The 23,416-nt window shown below is 42.9% G+C and overlaps 1 long non-coding RNA gene across 3 annotated transcripts in view; it reads left to right on the forward strand.

Moving 5' to 3' along the window:
• The window catches only part of LOC117883648, a 195,879-nt gene that overhangs the window by 37,013 nt on the left and 135,450 nt on the right, over positions 1 to 23,416 (forward strand). The window lies entirely within an intron of this gene.

The raw sequence follows: 23,416 nt of genomic DNA on the forward strand, positions 1-23,416 counted from the left end.
TCATCTAATACAAGTTCTATAGTGCAATCTCTATCATGAAAGTTGAATTTACAAATGTAGAATTATGTACAAAAGAAATACACTCCAAAATAAAACAATGTAAAACTTTAGATCAGGGGTCCCCAATGTGGTGCCCGCGGGTGCCATGGAGCCCGCCAAGGCTTCTAAGTGTGCCTGCATACTGGCCGGCGGACGAGCAGCTGCCGAAATGCCGCCGAATTTCGGCGGTGACGCCTCTGGATGACGCCGCTTGTCAGCAGCATTTCGGCGGATGCTCGTCCGCTGCCACGGTCCTCTGTGGCTCATCTTCTGACACCCATCAGAAAAAAAGGTTGGGGACCACTGCTTTAGAACCTACAAGTCCACTCTGTCTACTTCAGCCAATCACTCAGACAAACAAGTTTGGTTACAATTTGCAGGAGATAATGTTGCCCACTTCTTGTTTACAGTGTCACCTGAAAGTGAGAACAGGAGTTTGCATGGCACTGTTGTAGCCAGTGTCACAATATATTTACATGCCAGATGCGCTAAAGATTCATATGTCCCTTCATGCTCCAACCACCATTCCAGAGGACAAATGTCCACACTGATGGCAGGTTTTGATCGATAACGGTCCAAATCAGAGTGGATCGATGTATGTTCATTTTCATCATGAAAGTCAGATGTCATCAGCAGGTTGATTCTTTTTTTTTCGGTGGTTCAGGTTCTGTAGTTTCATCATTGGAGTGTTGCTCTTTTAAGACTTCTGAAAGCATGCTCCAGACTTCGTCCCTCTCAGATTTTGGAAGGTACTTCAGATTCTTAAACCTTGGGTTGAGTACTGTACCTATTTTTTGGACTCTCACATTGGTACTTTTTTTGCACTTTGTCAAATCTGCTGTGAAACTGTTCTTAAAATGAACAACATGTGCTGGGTCATCATCTGAGACTGCTATAACATGAAATATATGGCAGAATGTGGGTAAAACAGAACAGGAGACATACAATTCTCCCCCAAGGAGTTTAGTCACACATTTAATTAACACACTATTTTTTTAACGAGCATCATCAGCATGGAATCAGGTCCTCTGGAATGGTGGCCGAAGCATGAAGGGGCCTACAAATGTTTATCATATCTGGCACGTAAATACCTTGCAATGCTGACTACAAAAGTGCCATGTGAATGCCTGTTCTCACCTTCTGGTGACATTGTAAATAAGAAGCAGGCAACATTATCTCCCATATATGTAAACAAACTTGTTTGTCTTAGTGATTGGCTGAACAAGAAATAGGGCTGAGTGAACTTGTAGGCTCTAAAGCAGGGGTCGGCAACGTTTGGCATGCGGCTCGCCAGGGTAAGCACCCTAGCGGGCCGGGCCAGTTTATTTACCTGCTGACGCGGCAGGTTCAGCCGATCGCGGCCCCCACTGGCCGCGGTTCGCCGTCCTGGGCCAATGAGGGCGGCGGGAAGCGGCGCGGGATGTGCTGGCCGCGGCTTCCCGCCGCCCACATTGGCTTGGGACGGCGAACCGCGGCCAGTGGGGGCTGCGATCAGCCGAACCTGCTGCGTCAGCAGGTAAATAAACTGGCCCGGCCCGCTAGGGTGCTTACCCTGGCAAGCCGTGTGCCGAACGTTGCTGACCCCTGCTCTAAAGTTTTAAATTGTTTTGTTTTTGAGTGTAGTTATGTAACAAAAAAATCTACATTTGTAAGTTACACTTTTACAATAAAGAGATTGCACTACAGTACCTGTATGAGGTGAATTGAACAATACAATTTCTTTTATCATTTTTACAATGCAAATATTTATAATAAAAAATATGAAGTGAGCACTATACACTTTGTATTGTGGCGTAATAGAAATCAATATATTTGAAAATGTAGAAAAATATCCAAAAATATTTAATACATTTCAATTGGTATTCTATTGTTTAACAGTGCGATTAATCACAATTAATTTTTTTAATCGCGATTAATTTTTTTGAGTTAATCGCATGAGTTAACTGTGAATAATCACCAGCCCTAGTATCAAGCAAATTATTCAATTCCTTGTTGGCCAAATGGGCCCCATGAAATGCCCTGAATTAGAATATTTAGCTGTACAGACAACATCCAGGCAGACAAAATTTAATATAGGACACCTGTAAACTCAGATGCCTAAGGTTAGTCACTTAATTCTGTATTTAGGTACCTAAATAAAAGTTGTTTAGTTTTCTGAATGTTGAAGATCCAAGATGATCACGAGGGTCCCTTCTGGCCTTAAAGTCTGAGTCTAAGTAACTGGGTGCTCCAGGTACTTAGCACATCTGAAAATCAAACCACTTTTCCTTAGGTACCTTCAATATAGAGAAAAGTGTCAAACTTTGGGCATCTATGTTTGATCCAAGTCCTACATTTGGCAAAATTTTCAATGCAACAGACCTGTGGCTATTGAAATAAATCTTAAGCTTGGCCGAATTCAGTTGGAAGGGTTGCAGAAGAGAAAGTTCAGCTATATTGAGGAGGGGAAGAGAGAAAGGGGGGAGAAAGGAGAAAATGAAGTAAAACTTGAAAAAGGTTCAAGTTCAACTGATTAATATTTCAGCCAGGTATTTTCTGAAGCAATTCACCCATCCCAGAAGCTATAATTTCAGTACTGTATGACAACTGCCATTGGACTGTGATGTCCAAATAGATTTGAGCCATGAGATATAGGCACATTGATTTCAGCTACATTTATTTGATCCTACAAGAGCAGTGTAGTATGGCCTGTTTCTGCTAAGACCAGAATTTATCTTTAGATAGCATACATGTCACTTAAAATCAAATATCTGTCCAAGGAATGCCGCATTTTAAACTTGAATTTTCATTGTAAAATAGGGAAAAGAAGAATAATTTGCAGTGATGAAATTCCATGTAAAGTTATTTGAATGCGTCTTTCACCTTGAACTATACCATGTTTTGGAATTGGAAAAAAGACTTCCAGTGTCTGAGCTTCAGAAAAGTGTCAGCTTTTAATTTCCTGAAGTCAAACTAGAATACAACACAGCCCGTTGTTCCAATTTTCAGCTTCTTATGTTCTTCTCAGTTCTCTTTACATCTCTCAGTCTGCCTATCTTGACTTCTCCCTCTTCCCCAACCAAGGGATATTTCATAGCTTCCGAATGCAAGTAAAAGCATTTCTGCTGCTGAGTCTGACTAGTTTCTGAACAGTCTCTTCTTATTCCCTTTACTGGTTTCCTGCTGTGATTCTTCTGCCTTCAAATTACACAGGAAGTGGTGTTTTCCATTTAAACATAAGTTTTAAACAGACATAGCCAACCCAGTAGCTCAAGCTACATTAGGTTAAAAACATAACTATTGTGTGTAAGCAGAACCTTAAATGTTATCCAATATTACTTTTTACTAATTCAAAAGTGAGCTATAGCCATACAGAGCCCGACAGTAGATTTAGAACCAAGCTCCGAGAGCTTCCATGTTTAACATAGGTACAAATAGCCTTTAGTTGTAACTGTTTATTAAAAAATAAACGAATGCTCACCATCTGGTGAAATGAGGGAGTATTGTTAGAAGCATCTGTCTAACAAATATTAATGCATTTATTATTTTGCATTTGTGAATCTTATAAAAAAAAATAGAACAAAACAAATTTTACCCTGCACTGGAAATCCTGCAGCTCCTATCCCACAGGGCTGGGCAGGGCTGTCCTCACCATGAGACGAACTGAGGCAGCCGCCTCAGGTGCCAGACCATGGGGGGGGGGGCACCACTTGGACCCAGAGTGTAGAAAATTGTGTCGTCTGCTGGTGCATATGTATTCTCTCTGCTCTAGATGCACAGAGATGGTGGAGTGCTGTGCTGGAGGAAGGAGGGCACAAGAGACATAACAGGCAGGCAGGAGAAAAGGTGAGAGGGAATAACAGAAAGCAGCAGGAGGAGCTGCAGGGAGAGAGAGGAGGAGGAGCCTCTTATGTACCTCTCTAGCACCCCCAGGAGCCTGGACTGATTAACACCAGCTTCTCAGGGAGCTTCCTGTTTCCTGCTGCTTCCCTGAACCCACTTGCAGAGAACAGGCAGTCAACTGAAGTAGTAGGAACCAGTTAGGCCCTTAAGACGCTGATGTCTTCCCTCACTCAGGCCCTGCTACCTGCTTATTTGTCCTGTTCGATTGAGTGTTGAGAGCCACTATAGCTGGCATAGAACAGCAATCATGAGTGAAAGAAGAAAACGTCCCTCTGGGGCAGCATTCAGAAAAAGAAAGAAAGCAAATGAAGCTTTTCTATCTAAGCAGAAAGGAGCTCTCCTGAGATACATAGACACAACTGTTCACGGTGAGCCTTCCAGCCCCAGTGAGGATGTGAGTGGTGAGGAGATGCCTGATCTTCCAGTTAGTCAGAGTGCAGGTGACCTGGCAGCTACTGCAGCATCCATATCTCCATCTCAAATGGATGTAACCATGCACATTCCTCAAAAAAAGTGTAGATCAGAGAAGAGTGTGGTGGAAGTGCAAGAAACAGTTGCTGCTGAGTTTAGTTCCTTAAGTCTTGATGATCCAGGACTGTGGACCTACTTGAGCAGTAGCCTGAGGGACTTCCTTATACTCCATGGGCCACAACAAGTGAAAAACTTCATGTTCCCCAAAGACAATGAAAATAGAAGTTTCCATCCAACACATTACTGGCGTGAAGTCCCCAATGGTGACAGAGTGGAGAAGCCATGGCTTATGTACTCAAAAACCCAGCATGCTGCATACTGTTTTTGTTGCAAACTCTTCCATCTAATGTTCCAGACACGTTGGGTTCTACAGTAACAAAGGACTGGAAAAATCTGGCTAGAAATCTGGCATGCTACGAGAAGGCAGCAAATCACCAGAGAGCATTCCATAGCTGGAAAGAGCTTGAGATGAGACTAAGGTTAAAGGACACCATAGATGATCATCATCATCAAGAGAAGATTGCATCAGAGTCTCTTTAGTGGTAAAATGTTCTGAAAAGGTTAGTTGCCATTGTGAGAATGCTTGCTACTCAAAACCTAGCACTGCGAGGTACTTCAGATCAGCTGTATGTGCCAAACAATGGAAACTTCCTTAAAAATTGTGGAGCTGATAGCTGACATGAGAGGTCAGGGCTACGATAATGGTGCCAACATGAGAGGAAAGAACAGAGGAGGTTTTTTTTTTTTTTTTTTGTCCCATGCAGTTCTCATTCATTGAACTTGGTGGTCACTGATGCAGCATCAGCTTCTAGTGAGGCTGCTGAATTTTTTAATGTAATTCAAAGCATCTATGTATTTTTCTCTGCATCAACTCATCGATGGCAAATTTTGAAGCAACATCTGGGAACATCCGACACTGATGTGTCTGAGTGCTGACACTGAAACCACTGAGTTCCACATGATGGGAAAGTTGAGTGGAGGCGATAAAGTCTATCAAACACCAAATTGGGAAGATAGATGATGCCAGAGTTGCCATTATGGAGGATAATGCTATGACAGGAACTGTTCATGGGAGAACAGTGGCAAAGGGAAATGGAATCATCAGAAACATACATAACTACAAATTTCTGTGTGGCTTAGTGTTGTGGAATGACATACTGTTTGAAATAAATGTTATAAGCAAGAGACTCCACGGTGTTGACCTTGATATATCTGGAGCAATGGAACAATTGGACAAAGCAAAGTCATACCTACAGTCTTACTGGTCAGATGAGGGATTTCAAAACATTGTGAAGAGTTCACAGAAGTTGGCAGAGGAACTTCATACTGAAGCTATTTTCCCACCCATTCAAGAATACAAGAGTCACCGAAGAAGAAGACATTTGGATTACGAGGCACGGGATAATCCTATAAGAGACCCCAAACAACAATTCAAAGTTGAATTCTTTAACCAGGTGCTAGATTGTGCCTGCTGTTCAGGCGTTTGAAAGTTAAGTGTTACTTAAAATTTTTGAAAAAGGCATTTTAAATTGTTAGTTCTCCTTTCTTGGGGTAGGTAGCCGAGCAGTACCATGAGAGGAGTAGAACAGGAAGAAGGCAGAATTGAGACCTTTCAAAGTTTTGGCCCTAGCGAGGTGGCTTGGGGGCATCATTTGAGCTCCCCGCCAAAATGTTGTGGGCCAGCCCTGGGGCTGGGCCTGGCTTCCCTCTCTGGGCATTGTGACCTGGTGCACAGGACTGCAGTGTGGCTCCAGTTTGGCCTAGCCTCCATTGTCATGAGAGGGGTGTGGCCAGACTAAATTTGTGTGGCGTTGTGACCTGGTGCATGGGATTGCGATGCCAGTCAAACCTGAGTGGCACAGTGAATCCATGCACCAGGATCCAACGTCCAGAGCAGGGAGCCAGGCCCAGCCCTGTAGGTCAGAAGCTGCTGCTTTGGAGTCAGTGCAGGAGCCAGCTTGGTCTTCACCTCCCTTTCACCCTCAGGACCTAACATCCCAAATCAAGACCTTCCACCCCCCTGGGGTCAGGTCAGGTCCTGACCCCAGGACCTTCCACACCCGCCCCCACCCCGGGCAGGATCTGAACCCCCCCACCTCCCTTTCCATGATAAAATGAAATAAAATTAAATTTCACTAGTCTCTAGTCATTGAACATGGTATCATTTTGCTCTGATCACCAGGTAACCCTGTACCTAAGAAGGGGTATCATTGGTTTGTTTTTTATAAACAAAAAATCAGTGAGTGGTGTATACTGAATATTTTCTTGATGTTTGAACCTATTTTTTCTTGAGCCAAACCTGAATGATCTGGCCCTCAAAAAACAAACAAACAAAAAAACACCCCCACCACCCAGAAGCTATAATAGTTTTTGAGCACTTAAAAAAAAAGTTAGCAATGTCAGCAACTGTCCAATGATTTTACAAGGTATTTCATAATGTATAGGGCACCATGAGATTTACTATAATCCAATGTATTGAATGTTTTACCCAATTGAAAATTGTTTTTGAACTCATCTGGGAATAATTTGAATGATGGAAGAAACATTAAATGGTTTCTCAATTCTAGATTATTTTAACTATGCAAAAAAAAAAAAAGGAAATGGGAAAGTAAGGCAACATTTTTGTGGGAAAAATGCAATCTTTGCTCTTATTCAAAATCAAGTAAAACGCAAATTATATTTATAGTTATATAGATAGATAGCATGGGGTGTTAGTGCTGGTTTATGCTGAGTTAATATATCAGAAGATACCATATAGTTTTACTGTGTGCTGTAAAACTTATGGACAAAAAGCCCTTATTGCTATTGTGGTTATGACAGGTTTTATGGCCCTACCTCATCAACTAAACTGAGAGAAAGTATTGTTCCTAATTGTGATACACTATGGTATCTTAATAAAATCCTCAAATATTAAAAAAAGTACTAAAGAATAAAGGAAGAAATAACACTTGACATCTGAAAACTGCCCTCACTAGCTTCTAAAGCTATTGGCTATGTCATTCTTGACAAAGGGCTTCATTATAGATGGTCCAGCCAACTTGAAATTAAAGGTGGCGCACATAGCACCGCTGACATTCAAAGGCATTGTTGGAGTCTTCTATAGAGTAGCCCTTAGCTGTATTACATTATTGTTGTTCTGATAGAATCATTTGTTTTTTATGATGAGTCATATGTTACACAGGCATGGATAAAGAAGTTTATTGTAATAGGATTGATTCTTTCACTTACTACAGCAAGTCAGATAAAGTACTCTTTCTAGGCGTAGATGGAATCTGAACATGTAATTGCATCTTCCCTCGCAGGATGAGTACACAGCTCTGTATTTCATGAAGCACTGAAGTTCTTTATTAAGCACTTAAATGCTTTGGATTATATGATAGGAATTCAGTCTAATGCATATTCAATGAGAACATCTCCATTCTTCATGTAGAAATTGAAGCTGGAAAACACTTAATAGGTCTCCTACTCCCCACCTCTGCCAGTGCAAAATTGTTCCCTGCCATGAGTTTTCCAGTGCTTAGTCCACAGTGAAATGAATTAAGTGATGGTATCTCCACCACTTCCCTTTGGAGACTATACCAGTGTCTAAGAGGCTTCATGGTCAAAAAGCCTTAACCATTCAGCCTATATTTTCCTTCTCTAAGCCCTAACTACATTAGTGTGTACTATCATCTCTTCACCTGCTAACTTGCCATGTGCACACATCATATACTTATAGATGGCTGTTAACTTCCACTCCCTTAGTTATTTTAGTCAAACTATATAGCACGTTTGTTAAATTTATCACAAATTAGTCTTTCAGGCTCTTCATTAACCTATTCATATATATTAAATTAAATTATTAAGGCGTCTATATGTTACAAAGAAAGGGTAGAATAAAATTGTGCAGCTGTTTAGGCTGGTAATAAATATATAGCTGCTTGAATTTAGTCCAAAATACTACATTAAAAACTTTTGTCTTCCTGTTTTCAACTAGCAGCTTGCTTGGCCATCATCAAGGGATAAATCAATTTGCAGCAGCAGTGAATAACTACTTGCATCCAAGTCCAAAGTTACTTAATTGGGAAAGTGCTGTTAAAAAAAATCAAAGGGGACTGGAGTCACATTTGGTACTTGAAGTTTTGTTTAGGAGAAAAATCCATATTGCTGCCACCCAAGGCTATTTTGGTCTTCATGGGTGAATTAAATATTGTTCATCTCCTCCAGTTGCAAGCAAGTTACAAAGTTACTTTATTCAATACTAGGACTTTGTTGTGTACAGCAAAAATGACTGTGTAAATAGAACATTCAACAGTCATGAGGGCAGATGGAAATTCAGAACATTCCCATTGTACAAAATCTAAAACAGGCTGGTGTCAGCTACCCAGGCTTCTGGTATGGTCCTAAAAGCCAGAAATGGATTAGTTCCTGCAAGTGTAATGAGTACTGAGTTGAACTTCATCGCCTGATCATTCTTGAAATTCTCTCTCAAAAAGTTTGACTTCTGGAAAAAGTCTGCGAATCAGCAGAGGACAAGTTGAGAAGAATAAATGTGAAGATAATGGCAGTTCCAAGGTATCTGATGGTCATCTAATGCAGTTTTTTGAATGGCTGGGATATTTTTAGTCCAGCCTAATACAGTGTATGTTCTGAGGATTAATAATGAGGGCAGTAAACACCAATTCATTTTGTACACCTTTTCTGGTTTTTGGAAAACCTCCCTGAACAGCAAGCTATTTCCTAGATCTAGTGGGTTACTATACTCTAGTTACTATATTCTAGTTACTATACTATAGTTACTCCTGCTGAATCCCATTTACTTCTCTGGATATGTAAAGGTATATCTTGAGAGCAGAAGTTGACTCAGTGGCTGTGATTTTGCTGCTATAGGAAATGGAGTATTGTAAATCCAGACCACTATTTTGCTTAGAAACTAAAAACAAGATCTTTTCAGCCAGTCTTAACTGCCAGATGGTATAAGGTGAGGGATAAGTACCTGTTAACTGGGTCATGTTTCATTGCAGTTACTATTGTGTGGCAAATATTAACTTTCTAATGGTGACCACAATGTGTGTGCTCAAAGCTGTTCACTTTGCTCACCAGACGTGTAGCTGCATTCAGAGTGGATAGAGTGTTTACATGTAGATTTTTAGTTGAGTTCATTTTATTGATTTTTTTATGTGCCATTCACTATGGCACATGTACATATATTGAGCAGGGACCATAAGTATCTGCCCATGTTAGACAGCATAACAGTCTCCTTCCATCCCACATATGTACAATCTGACTCTACCATAAGAAATATCTTTTTGCTAATGATCAATAGTCATTCAGATATCTGGCCAAAATATGTTTATTGCACTATGCTGTGAAGGTCAGTAAGATTGGGCTCTGATTGACTGCCAGATACAGCAGCGATGGATGCTACAGAAAAATCTAAGATAGCAAGTTATAAGGAGTTTCACAGTTGGGGTCCCAGATGACTCATTTGCACTTACAAAGAGTTGGGGTGTGGGAGTGAAAAATGAGGGCATGTACACTCGGTTTCATGCGCAAGGAAAGACATCCAAAAATGGAGAACGGGGACTGGAAAAAGAGCCTTAAACAACGAGATCTAAGAGACCACCTGCTGCAGAAATGCCTTAATTGTCATAGTGTTAATAATCCACCATTCATAACCTAACTTTCATAAATCAAGAGCGATCATGAAAACAATCATTCTTGTAAGCAACTTAATTTCCAATTTCTTTCAAATGATAGGAAGAGGAAAAATTGCAATAGTTATTCTGCCTCAAGATATAAATAACCACCATTTTCTTAGTTTTCACCATGGAATTCAGAATTCTGTGTATTGTTATATCTAAGAAATCCCTTTCATTTGGTCTCCCATGTTTAAGTGATGCATCACAAAAGTTAACTGCAGCAGAAGCGCTTCATTGTGCTTTATCTACTGTGGTTGCTGACATATTGGCCACTGTCTCTAAGGTCATTGTCTGGGTTTTTGAAAGTTGAGGAATGGAACATGCTCTGAATCTTAAATTGAGATGACAGTTTGAAAAGAGCTCTCCGTTCATTTCCTCTCTGAATTACTTGAGCTGCTCTAGAATGCTTCATAAGCCTGAGAATTACAGCCCTGAGGCAATTCCAATCTTTTATCAATTCTTTGCCCCTGTAGAGTAGAACAGAAACATTTAAAGGGCAACATTTGCCTTGCAGACTGAAGATTTTCTATAAATTTTTTGAGAACTCCAAGACTTACCCTAGCAATAAAAACTCCTCATTTAATTGTATCTGTGATTGTCTGTCTTTTGTAGATTTATGTGCACAGTGTAAACTGATCCCTAATGAAAAGGGAAGCTAAGGAGAAAAGGCTTTTATTCTGACCGCTTTAATATAATAGCTGTGGAGAGCAACAGTTTAGTGGGCACAATAATTCTTCCACATTTGACATTTACATGCTCTGTTTTGTTCTCGGACCACAGGAAACACCGTAAGGCCAGGTAAAAGATATTGGTGCACTACTAATACATAGCTAATTATATAAAAAAATGTTTGGAAACTGACCTTACAAGTTCCTGATTAAGTTTAACCCCATTCCCACAGGTTAGGGGTAAATGAAATCTCAAAGCTGTAATTTAATTTCCATGATCTCTTATGCACAAATGAAGTGAGTTTTTCTATCTATATCACCTAAAACATTTTAAATGGGGAAACCTATTCTCCCTATGTGCTGAGTTCTGCATGCAGAGAGGAGGACGGAACCTTAGCTGATGTGGCATGCCAAAGAATGGAGACTGACACTCTGATTTAGATAAGTCACAATTTCATTTAAACTGCAAACATAATAAAAGCTTGGGCAGCAATGGGAATTCTTTACTAGTTTTCATGCCTGGTGGTTTGCAGGGCTCTGACAAATAGCCTCAGTTCATGGTAGTGCCCACGTTTTGCTAGGGCAGATCTCCTGTCTAACGGTCACCTATGTCAGAACCTTGGTTTGTTTGAGGGTACGTCTACACTACCCACCGGATCGGCGGGTAGCAATCGATCTATCGGGGATCGATTTATTGCGTGTAGTGTAGATGCGATAAATTGATCCCTGATCGCTCTCCCTTCGACTGCTGAACTCCAGCTTGGCGAGAGGCGGAAGCAAAGTCGACGGGGGGAGCGGCGGCCGTCGATCCCATGCCGCGAGGACGTGAAGTAAGTGATTCTAAGTCGATCTATGATACGTCGACTTCAGCTATGCTATTCTCGTAGCTGAAGTTGTGTATCTTAGATCGATCTCCCCCCCCCAAGTGTAGACCAGGCCTGAGTATCCAGATGGGGCCAGCGAGTGGTGCATGCCCTGTCACAATTTGGACAATACTTATAGTAAAGTTCTTTCTTTGCCAGTAGCACTGAATACAGTACGAGTTTGGTGGTGGTTAGTTGAATTACCTATTTTTGGGAAAGGTTACTGTCACAGGGGCTGCTTACCCCATGTGTGCCGCCTCCTGATCGCTCTGGGGATTAGCTGATTCCAGGTCCAACACCTCCTTTCTGCCTCTCACCGCACGCTCTGCCTTCTCTTCCTGGTTCTCAGTGAGGCAGGATGCTCTGTTAGTGGCTTAGCCCTCCAGCCAAGTCACACACCCTCCCATTCCAGGATATCAAAGTCTTTCAGGATGAACTGTCTCAGGCAGTCTGCTCTCCACTGCTGGATCTGTGCCACTTCCCTGGTGGCTGGTAGGAGAACCCAAGCCAGTCCTCTATTCCAGGTTCCAGCTCAGGACCCTCTAATCAGCAGCCAAGGTCTGTTTCATCCTGGACCTTTCTGCCTTTTCCCTGAGTCTTTTCTAACTTTCTGGCTAATTTTCTCTGGGTTTGCCAGTCCCAAAACTCCCTTCTGCCAGGGAGTGACTGCAGATCACTTCCCTGCATCCCCCTTTCTGCTCTCGGCTCCTGGGCTTAATACAGGCCCATCCTGTTCAGTTGAGCTCATCTCTAATTAATCCATGCTCCCTGACTCCTCCTCTAGGTGCAACCTGGGCAGTTAATAGGCACACTAGTCACCTTAATCCTTTCAGGCCTTCTGTGGGGTGGACTCCCCATCATAGTTACTCACCATAGCACCGATTCAGCCAGGAATAGTGAACTGCGGCCACTGGGAGCTGCGCAGGGGTCGTGTCTACAGACTGTCAATGTCAGCAAAATGTCTCGCGGCCCGCAATCAGATTACTCAGATGGGCCGCAGGTTGCCCACCACTGCTATAAATACTCCTTCAGTTGGCAGAAGTCAGTATCTGGTAGGGTGACCAGATTTTATAGGGACAGTCCCGATTTTTGGGTCTTTTTCTTATATAGGCTCCTATTACCTCCCACCCCCTGTCCAATTTTTCTCACTTGCTGTCTGGTCACCCTAGTATCTGGTGACTCCAGTGGCTGCTGTTTCATTTCAGAGGGTATCTTCCTTGGAAAAACTGCAGAAGGGAATAATTGAAAATACACATGAACCACTCTGGTAGCATCCATATGCACAGTTCCGTCCAGTGCTTGGATACCATGACCACAGTTCAAGAAACTAAAGAGATTAATAGATTTATCAGGACTTCATGTACCTCTTTCTATAGTGGGTCTTTTAATTCTAATATTATGGTGATACAGTGTCCTAGTCATTTATTGTGGTGATAATTTCCTGTAGCTTCTTTCTGTATGGCCTGTATACAGAGTGTTTAATGAAGGATACATTGAGTATTTATTGTATGTATCCTTGATCTAATTGTTAACACCACACACAGGAAAAATGTCCCTGTCTTATTCATTTGTAATTAGATGATCTGTAAATATAAGGTAAACTACCATAAGTAGTTCTCATGATTAGTAAACAAACAAAACATTTGTTGTGTCATGTTGTTTTTTAGCCTGAAACCAAATTAAGTAGAAGATGATGTAATGGGAGGGAAGTAATATCTATCACAGACTGCAACTGGAAAATACTTTTTAAATACTATCACAAAAGGTTATTTCCTTGGTGCTCTTCAAACTTGTGTCTTTCACGTGACCTTTAGACTTTGCCAGTGCTTCAGGATGGCTATAACTAGAGCACTGAAAGTCTAACAAATGTAATCAAAATCCATATTCAGAAAATGTTGGCCAGCTGTCCTAGCAATGATTGAGTTGTCTTTGTCAGTTCTGAATACGGCCGGTTTGGACCCGGAATATCAGCTTGAACTGATCATCAGCCTCAGCTTTGGAACAGAAATGTCTGTTATCCAGGAAAGCTCTGCTATAGGAAGACAGCTCTGATAATTGGCCCTGAAATGTTATGGGGGACGGTTTCTAAGTGACAAAACAAATACAGTAACTCCTCACTTAAAGTCGTCCCGGTTAACGTTTCGTTGTTATGTTGCTGATCAATTAGGGAACATGCTCCTTTAAAGTTGTGCAATGCTCCCTTCTAATGTTGTTTGGCAGCTGCTTGCTTTGTCCACTGCTTGCAGGAAGCCTGTTGCAGCTAGCTGGTGGGGGCTTGGAGCCAGGGTGGACCGGCAGTCCCCCATCAGCTCCCCGCTCCCCTAAGTTCCCTGTGCAGCAGCCGCTCAGCAGGCTAGCAATTGCCGGCAGTTCAGCTGTCCCTCCCCCCACTGCCATGTGTGGCTCCTGCCCTCTGCCTTGGAGCTGCTCGCGGGAGCCTCCTGCTTGCTGTGCGGGGGAGGGGGAGCTAATGTCAGGGTGTCCCCCTCCCCCCTACTTCTGCCCCCCTGCTTACCCCTTCTCCATAAAGAGCAGGGTGGGGACAGGACAGAGCTCAGCTAGCTTCAGCTGCTGTCAGGGCTGGCTCCAGGGTTTTGGCCGCCCCAAGCAGCCAAAACAAAACAAAACAAAAAATCCGCGATCGCGATCTGCGGTGGCAATTCAGCAGGAAGTCCTTCGCTCCGAGGCGGAGTGAGGGACCGTCCGCCGAATTGCCGCCGAATAGCTGGACCTGCCGCCCCTCTCCGGAGCGGCCGCCACAAGCACCTGCTTGACAAGCTGGTGCCTGCAGCTGGCCCTGGCTGCTGTCTCAACATCCTGATCTTTTTAAAGGCAATGTACTTAGAATGGTGTCAGCATACTTAAAGGGGAAATGCGCATCTCTCTCTCTCTCCCACACACACAGGGTGTGTCTCTCTGTTTGCCATGCTATCTCCCCTCCCTCCATTCGTGCTGCTTTGTAGAGTGAGGCTACATTAACAACAATGTGTTAACCCTTGAGGGCTCAGCCGAGTGCTAGTTCTTCATTTAGCAGCAAGGATATTTCGCAGGGAATGCCCTCCCTCTTCCACCCTCTAACTTCACCACCTCAACCAAGCTTCACAATCATCATTGCTGTATACAGTATTAAATTGTTTGTTTAAAACTTATACTGTGTGTGTGTGTGTGTGTGTGTGTGTATGTGTGTGTATGTATGTATATATGTATATATATAAAAACAAGTTTTGTCTGGTGAAAACAGTTTCCCTGGAACCTAACCCCCCACCCCATTTACATTAATTCTTATGGGGAAATTGGATTCGCTTAACATCGTTTCACTTAAAGTCGTATTTTTCAGGAACATAACTACAATGTTAAGCAAGGAATTACTGTAACACAGGGAAAACCAAACAAAAAGGAGAGAACTTCCCAAAGAACCTTTTATGATTTTCACACCAGACATCATATGCTGTTGCCTGATTCTTAAGTAGTTATTGATTATTACTGATTTCCAATTAATTCAGATATAAAGAGCTGGGAGATTGTAAGTAAGGCTCTAGTCCCAGAATCAGGCACAACAGAATCCAGATTATTAAGTTCAATATCCGGTTGGGAACCCTGATGTGCACAACAGAGACACTTACACTGAGGGCAAAGCAAAACTTTAACCACTTTTATTAGCACAATTAGGAAAGACAAAAAAGTGCTGACCCACATAAAAAGATAGCAAAAATACAGAGTTAAGGTGATATCTTGTACCATTCCTCACATATTTGTTTATATACTCATACCTATGCTTCAGGATCTGGTGGCAAGAGACAAAGGTCCAGCCCTGTCCCTGGCATGCCAAATGGGTCCAATGGTTCAGATCTCCCTCTTACATGGTGGTGTGGCTTATTATAGGGCATAGGGGCTGTCATGAATATTCATTCAAATGACCAGCCTTCCTTGTCTCTATCTAACTTCCTCACCCTAATAATATTGGGGTAGCTTTATCCTATAGGTTAGTAAATTAATGATTTCAACTAATCATCATATACGTCAATTCGTTGTCCAGGCAAATTTGTAGTTAAGTGTTTGCCAACATTTTATCCTAAAATATCCAAGCTTCGTATCAGTTCAGTGTCCATGCAGCTACCTGGTATAATCCCCCCCCCAAAACACACCTTTCCCAGTTCCCCAAAACACAGGGTGACTGTCAGGCCATTTATCTGTGCCAAAATTCACAAGTCTCAAAGCCTTATGCTAACTCAGAGGTCGGCAACCTTTTGGAAGTGGTGTGCCGAGTCTTCCTTTATTCACTTTAATTTAAGGTTTCGCGTGCCGGTAATACATTTTAATGTTTTTTAGAAGGTCTCTCTCTATAAGTCTATATATTGTATAACTAAACTATTGTTGTATTGTAAAATAAACAAGGTTTTCAAAATGTTTAAGAAGCTTCATTTAAAATGGAATTAAAATGTTGATCTTAAGGGTCCTAGGGTTCTGTTCACCTAGGCCAGCAGCGGGCTGAGCGGGGCCTGCGGCCAGGACCCCGGCTGGCAAGGGTCCAGCAGCCAGAACCCCAAACCGGCAGCGGGCTGTGCAGGGCCGGCGGCCAGGACCCCAGACCGGCAGTAGGCTGAGCTGCTCAGCCCACTGCCGCTCAGGAGTTCCATCCGCCGGCTCCTGCCAGCTGGGATCTGGGCTGCCAGACCCACTCAGTCCACTGCTGTTCTGGAGTCCCGGCCCTGCCCACATACAGTGGGTACCTACCTTCTCCCTGGTTCTAGACCATTCTCTTCCTCTTTCTGCACTGAGCTGAGGGTGGGAGTGCACTGAGCACAGGGCTGGCGGTGAAGGGTCTGGCCAGGAGCTAGGGAGGGGGCTCAGGTTTGGTGCAGGAGGTTTGGGTGTGGGGCACTTACCTGGACAGCTCCCATTTGGTACGAGGGGTGCAGGTGGGAATGTGTGTGTGTGTGTGGGGGGGGGGGGTACAGGAGTGCCCTTTGGTGCTCAGGGTGGGGATGGGGATCTGGGGGGGTGCAAGAGTCAGGATGTGGGGGGTGCATCGGGTGTGGGGGGGCTGGGTATGTGGTGGGGGGTGCAAGAGTCAGGGCAGAGGGCTGGGGGCATGTGAGGGGGTGCAGGTGTCAGGGGGTGCAGGTGTCAGGGCAGGGGGTGGGGGGCATGTGTAGGAGTGCCAGAGTCAGGGCTGGGGTCATGAGGTGTGTGTGAAGGAGTCAAGCAGAGGGCTGGGTGTGTATGAGGGGGGTACAGGGCTCAGGGCAGAGGGCTGTGTGTGTGTGAGGGGGCGGTACAGGGCTCAGGGCAGAGGGCTGGGTGTGTATGAGGGGGGTACAGGGCTCAGGGTAGGGGCCAGGGGTGTGTGCGGGGCACAGGGCTCAGGGCACAGGCCTGGGGAATGTGCAGGGCTGCGGGGCTCAGGGCAGAGGGCTGGCTGTGTGTGTGAGGGGGGCTCAGGGCAGAGGGCTGGGTGTGTGTGAGGGGGGGGTCAGGGCAGGGGGCCGGAGGGGATATGCCCCTATTCCACCCCCACTTCCCCAAGGCCCTGCCCCTGCTTCTTCTCTGTCTCCGCCAGGAGCAGCAAGCACGCTGACTCTGCTCCTTCCTGACCCCCTCTCTCACAAGGGCCATCAGCTGATCGGCCGGCAGGGAGGGAGGGATGGAGAGGAGGAGGAGGAGGAGGGGCAGGAACCCAGCACACTACGGGAAGAGGCAGGGGAGCTGGCAGGACCAAGCTTCTGCCTCTTGCCCCCTGGGGGGGGACGGAGGGCGGAGAAGAGCAGGCCAGGCTGGGCTGGGCAGGATTTTTAATGGCACGCTGCTGCCTGCCGGGACTCCGGCAGGCAGCAGCGTGCCATTAAAAATGGGCTCGCGTGCCATCTTTGGTACACATGCCATAGGTTGCCAACCCCTGTGCTAACTTCTTACCTTATGTCTTACAGGATATATGTCTTTGGGTTCCTTTGCATTACTGCTGAGTAAAATAAAATGCTAATGCTAGCTCTATAGGCTACAATGCCAAACTGCTACAAAGTAGCCATGCCTGAGAATGTCATAGTGATAACTTATGTCTGAACAGACTTCACTCTTGTTGCTTTATTGTATTCATTATAGTAAGGCTCAGCAGCAGTGATGTGGGACTGTAATCCATAGGGTACTGATGTAGTACAGTAGACAGCACAGAACAGTGTTGTAAACTTAGGGAGTTGCCTTGTATTTTTCATTTGGAATTTCACATTGATGGATTTGATCCTGTGAATATTCAGCACTTTGCAAGAGAAGCTCATCTCTTTGTGAAACTGAACCAACCTCCATAAAAAGTCCTTTGAGCCAAATGCTGTGTGTACATGTCTTTTACTGCATATTCACATACAGGGATAATCCTCAAACAATTGGATTTTTTCCCTCTATGACACAGTAAAAGGAATTTTAATTTTATCTTAGCATTTCCTTCTGGAAGGACAAAAGACTTTAAAGAGAGACATTTTCAGAATCACAAGGTTTGAAGTATCTTTCCTTTAAAAACAAAAGACTTGATTATTCTTTTGTGGAACTATTCCACAATGAGAAAAGAGATATCTCTTGCCTTCCATCTGCATAAACTTTTATTCAGTAAAAGAAACTGCACTAGCAGCCAATTAAGAAAAACGAAGAATACCTTCATCCAAGGAAGATGGGATTAAAAGGAGAGCAGAAAAGAAAATTCACCTGTTCAAAGCCATAGCCCATAAAACCAAGTTTATAAATCAGAAGGGAACCTTTAATCATTGATTTTCATGGGTGCCAGAAACAGCTTGACAAATGCATTTCTTACTGAAGTTACTGTAGGGTTAGTGTGTGTGTGTGTGTGTGTGTGTGTGTGTGTTTAAAAAGCATGCATTAATCAGGAGTATGGATGGAGCACATTTTACACAGAATGTTACATTTTCTTTGATTTTGCTTTGACATTTGCTGCTTTTTGTTGTTGTAGTGGCTGTTTCCTACAAGTTGTGAAATAAATATGGTAAGCATTGAATCCATCATAAGAAGCCAAGAATCTAATAAGAGAATAGGGTTTATTCTATTATTGTTTCAGGCCAGCCATGTTGTTATATAGTATAGTCATCACTTAAGGCATTGATTCCTCTTTGAGATTCAGTAATAAAATCTGTGCAGGTGGACTCTGTCATGTGTTCAGAATAGGATTTACATCTTTGACATTTATTCATACTAATGGTCACATGCTAGTTGTGTTGTAGCTGAAGCTACTCTGTTTTTATAATTTATCTGGGGAAGATTAAAAACCCATAATTTCTATCCCAACAACTTTTGTTGTATTTTTTTTTCACGTATGATTAAAAAAAAGTTGGCCCCAGAGTTAGATTTTGTCAGCAGTAACATTAGGGCAACCCCACTAAGTTTCAGGGATAACATGGTTGTAGCTCAGAGCGGAATTTGTATTAAGTAACTGAAGCCACGTGGTCTCCAGGAAAATGGTAGCATGTGTACATTCTTTGCAAATAAGATGGGCTCTGGCAGGTATACACCATGGGGAACGTTGTGGAGTAAATCTTTTATTTCTCTAAGAGATTATTCTCCACCTCTGTTCCTTGTTCTTCCCAGCTGCTACTTGGTAACTGCTTTGGCACTTGGTAATTGCATAGAAGCAGGTATTAATTCATTTTAATGGTGGCCAGCCTCTGTTGCCTGTGGACAGGCATGTATTTCTGTTGGTTGCTATAGCACTTGCCATGCTAAAAAGCTGCTTGGAATAAATGCTTGCGGCGGGTAGCCTGAGTGTTGTGCAGCTGTGTGACACAAGGTCAGAAATCCCTCTTGAGCTGCCAATGCAGTAAAGAGTCTGTACTGGCAGACACAGCAATATCCATGAACCATCTGTGTCAGCCCAGTATCAGCAGAGTCCTCCAGCAGCTCGGGCATTGCTGATGAGCCCTAAGCTCTGAAGGCTGTCCCATGGGGAACTCTTTTATTGGCATGCTTCTGTGCGTCTCTCTGAGCAGCATGATTCCGCCTTCTGCTTCAATAAAGGCTCTGTGGAATGCGCTCAGCTACCATGTCAATTGCTCTTTGTGTTCGTGTGTTTCTCTTCCTCAAGGAGGAGGAAAGAAGCCGTTGTGTTTTAAATCTGAGCACCTTGGCCATGGTGACATTGCTTGCCAGTGTGTGCAGTGGTTTTTTTTCTCTGCCAGTGCGCTATGCTTTTGTTGTTGTTTCTCTTGCAGCACCACTCGAACTAGTGAGGGTTTCTCTTTCCCGGAGCAAAATCAATGGAATGATTTGGCGGATGACAGGAATCCTCACTGAAGAGGCTCAGGGCATTGCTAATGGACCTTTGGATGCTGCACAGACCCTTTGTGGCCACAGCAAGTACAGGCAGCTCTCTCTTTGGGCCTGAGTGGAGCCATATGAAATTCTGAATTGTTGAATACTGTTCCTAGAGCATTTCTAATATGTGGGGTGTTACCACCACCTTCTTCATCTGGTGATAGGAGTTGTCTTGCTTATTCATCAAGAATGCCAGCGAATTTTATGTCTTTCACAGCCCTTCTTTAAACTCCCTTTTTTGGTGATGCCCACAAAAAACTTGACAAAGGTTAAGAGGCTGGTGTGCCATGAGCACTGCCTATCATGTTGACCAACATTGTCTCATTGTTCCCTTGTATACCTCTGTCTGTCTGGAATCCATTTGTAGTCTCTTATTTTATACACAATAAGCTCTTTGGGATAGGGACTGTCCTTTCTGTGTGTGTTTGTACAGCGCCTAGTACAATGGGGGCCTGGTCTACAAATACAGTAATACAAATAATAAAAATAATACTTTTGAATCTAGAGTCCATGTAATGCTCTTTCTTGTGCAAAAGATGGAGATTATTTTAAATGCTGTAAAATTATCTGCAAGTTCTGTCTTTCTAAAGTGCTTCCTTCCCAAGTTCATTTTCTCCTGGAGAGAATCCAGGTCCCAGTGAGTTCTTCAGATACATCTGCTCATAAAGATGAGGTTATCTAATTGGACTAGAAATAACACAGTGTGACTTAGGTGACTGGTCGAATAACAAATCACAAAACCTAGTGGTGACCAATTCTCAAACAACCCATAGGCTGTAATTTGTTTGCAAAAATGATTCACAGCACATTTATGAATAGTGAGCAAATGTAATGTATTTCATGGCCTGTTTGCAGATAATTCACAAATGTAAAAAAGGGGCTAAACTGGCCAGATAAACTGAATTGTGTGCCTAGGTCTCTGTATGAACAGGAGTTTTGAGGGCAGATAAACTACTGGGTAACAATGTGCTCAGGAGATAATTTTTAATGTGGGTAAATGAACACTCACAAAAAGCAAAGGTGTCCGATAACATTAAAGCTAAATGGATTCATTTGGCTCTGTGCGAAAAAACTCCGGATTTCGGAACTTTGATTACAGAAAATGTTTAGAGTTACAAGAGCAATATTCTTCAGGACACTAATCTTCCACCACCAGCAGAGCAGGACAGATGTCAAATGATGGATGAATAGTTGTAAGCTCCAAAACAACATTAATATTCCAGGTTATTTTGCTGATTCTGGCATTGCCAAAGCTTCCACTGCTTTGATAACTGACGTGTTGATCATATTAAGCTGACAGTGTAATCAATCTAAAAAATTATCACGGCTGGCAGAAATGGGTGAATTATTTTGAGAGCTATTTTCACTCTTGCCATGGTGGTGATGTGAGTGAAAATACAGTGTATGTGAGTAAGCATGTACAATGGACACACTTAAAACATTGTTCTGTTTCCAGAGCGAACATGGTGGCTTCTTGCTGTATGCAACTGATTCTCTGAATGAGGCTTTGTCTACACTGGCAAGTGAAAGACAAAACTTTTGTCATTCAGAGATGTTAAAAACACCTCTCCCGTGTGTCAAGGCTGCTTCCCCACTCTGAACTTTAGGGTACAAATGTGGGGGCCTGCATGAAAACTTCTAAGCTTAACTACCAGCTTAGATCTGGTCCGCTGCCACCATTCCCAAGTGGATTCCCTTCCCTGGGAAGCCTTGAGAAACTCTTCACCAATTCCCTGGTGAATACAGATCCAAACCCCTTGGATCTTAAAACAAGGAGAAATTAACCATCTCTCCTCCTTCCTTCCACCAGCTCCTGGTGAATACAGATCCAACCACCTTGGATCTAAAAACAAGGAAAAAATCAATCAGGTTCTTAAAAAGAAGACTTTTAATTAAAAGAAAAAAGGTAAAAATCATCTCTGTAAAATCAGTATGGAAAATAACTTTACAGGGTAATCAAACTTAAAGAGCTCAGAGGACCCCCCTCTAGCCTCAGGTTCAAAGTACAGCAAACAGAGATAAACACTCTAGTAAAAGGTACATTTACAAGTTGAGAAAACAAAGTAAAAACTAACACGCCTTGCCTGGCTGTTTACTTACAAGTTTGAAATATGAGAGACTTGTTTAGAAAGATGTGGAGAACCTGGATTGATGTCTGGTCCCTCTCAGTCCCAAGAGCGAACGAACTCCCAAACAAAGAGCACAAACAACAGCCTCCCCCCCAAGATTTGAAAGTATCTTGTCCCCTTATTGGTCCTTTGGGTCAGGTGTCAGCCAGGTTACCTGAGCTTCTTAACCCTTTACAGGTAAAAGGATTTTGGAGTCTCTGGCCAGGAGGGATTTTATAATACTGTACACAGGAGAGCGGTTATCCTTCCCTTTATAGTTATGACACGGTGTGAACAGCTCTTTGTCGGCATGAGTGCCCTCCTGCAACAACGCTAATGCCGTTCAATGTGGGGGGGAAGTTTTTTGTTGGCGGGAATGCTCTCTCCTTTCGACAAACAGCGGCTTCACTGCGCGCCCTTTAGCAGCACAGCTGTAGCGGCACAGCCGTGTTGCTAAAAGTTGCGTAGTGTAGACATAGCCTTAGTAACCAAGTCATAGTTTAGATATGCTGCTGCACCGAGCAGCTGATATCTTTAGGAGATGCTTGTAGGAAGTAGAGGAAGCATGATCACCAACTGCACTTCATAGAAAGATTAGAAGAATAAAGGGATGTATTGAATAGACTTGGATCATGAAGTGGTCCTTTTGGTTTCTGTTAGAAATATCTCCACTGCAGTCTCTCTCATGGTATATCATCCGTAACATTCAGATATGGGAAAATTGTAAGTTGTTGCAAGTGTAAGTTAATGCGGTAATGATTGAATGCCTTGTTTGGAAGGTACTATATAAATGTATTTATTTATTTCACCATTTCTGCTTGTGGCCCAAACCTGCAAATGAGAGAAACACAAAATGAATATGGCAGTGCATAGTTGTCTTATATTATGATAATCATTAAAAATAATGAAGGGAAATATTAAACCAAACTTTTTAAAAAAAAATCTTAGTTTGTTGTGAAGGGAGAATTCTTATTTTATGCAGACTAGTTTTCCCATTCCCAGAAAGAGTGATTTTATTCTGAATCTTGATAAATCTCTTTAATTAAACATATACCTAGGCTACTTCTCCATGGAATTATTTAATTTATGGGCCTTTCTGGAAATGACCCAATGTTCTGATATGCTGAATGCACCTTGTATGAATCCTGTAATGAACCATAACAATATTACAGTAGTACAAACGTTAAAGATTAAAAATATCTCTTCACAGTTAGAAAAAAATGCGCTACTTTGTTTGGGCCTCCTGTAGTCAAAATGCCGAGCATCTCACAGGATCTGGTCTTTAGATATTTTTTTCTTTAATGATTTTAAGAATCACTTGAATGAAAGTACTTTACAATGTAAATTGTCAACATGCAGGTATTACCCTTATTACAGCTATCCCAATTTTATTA

Source organism: Trachemys scripta, chromosome 10 (genome assembly GCF_013100865.1).
Source record: "Trachemys scripta elegans isolate TJP31775 chromosome 10, CAS_Tse_1.0, whole genome shotgun sequence".
Lineage (NCBI taxonomy): Eukaryota > Metazoa > Chordata > Testudines > Emydidae > Trachemys > Trachemys scripta.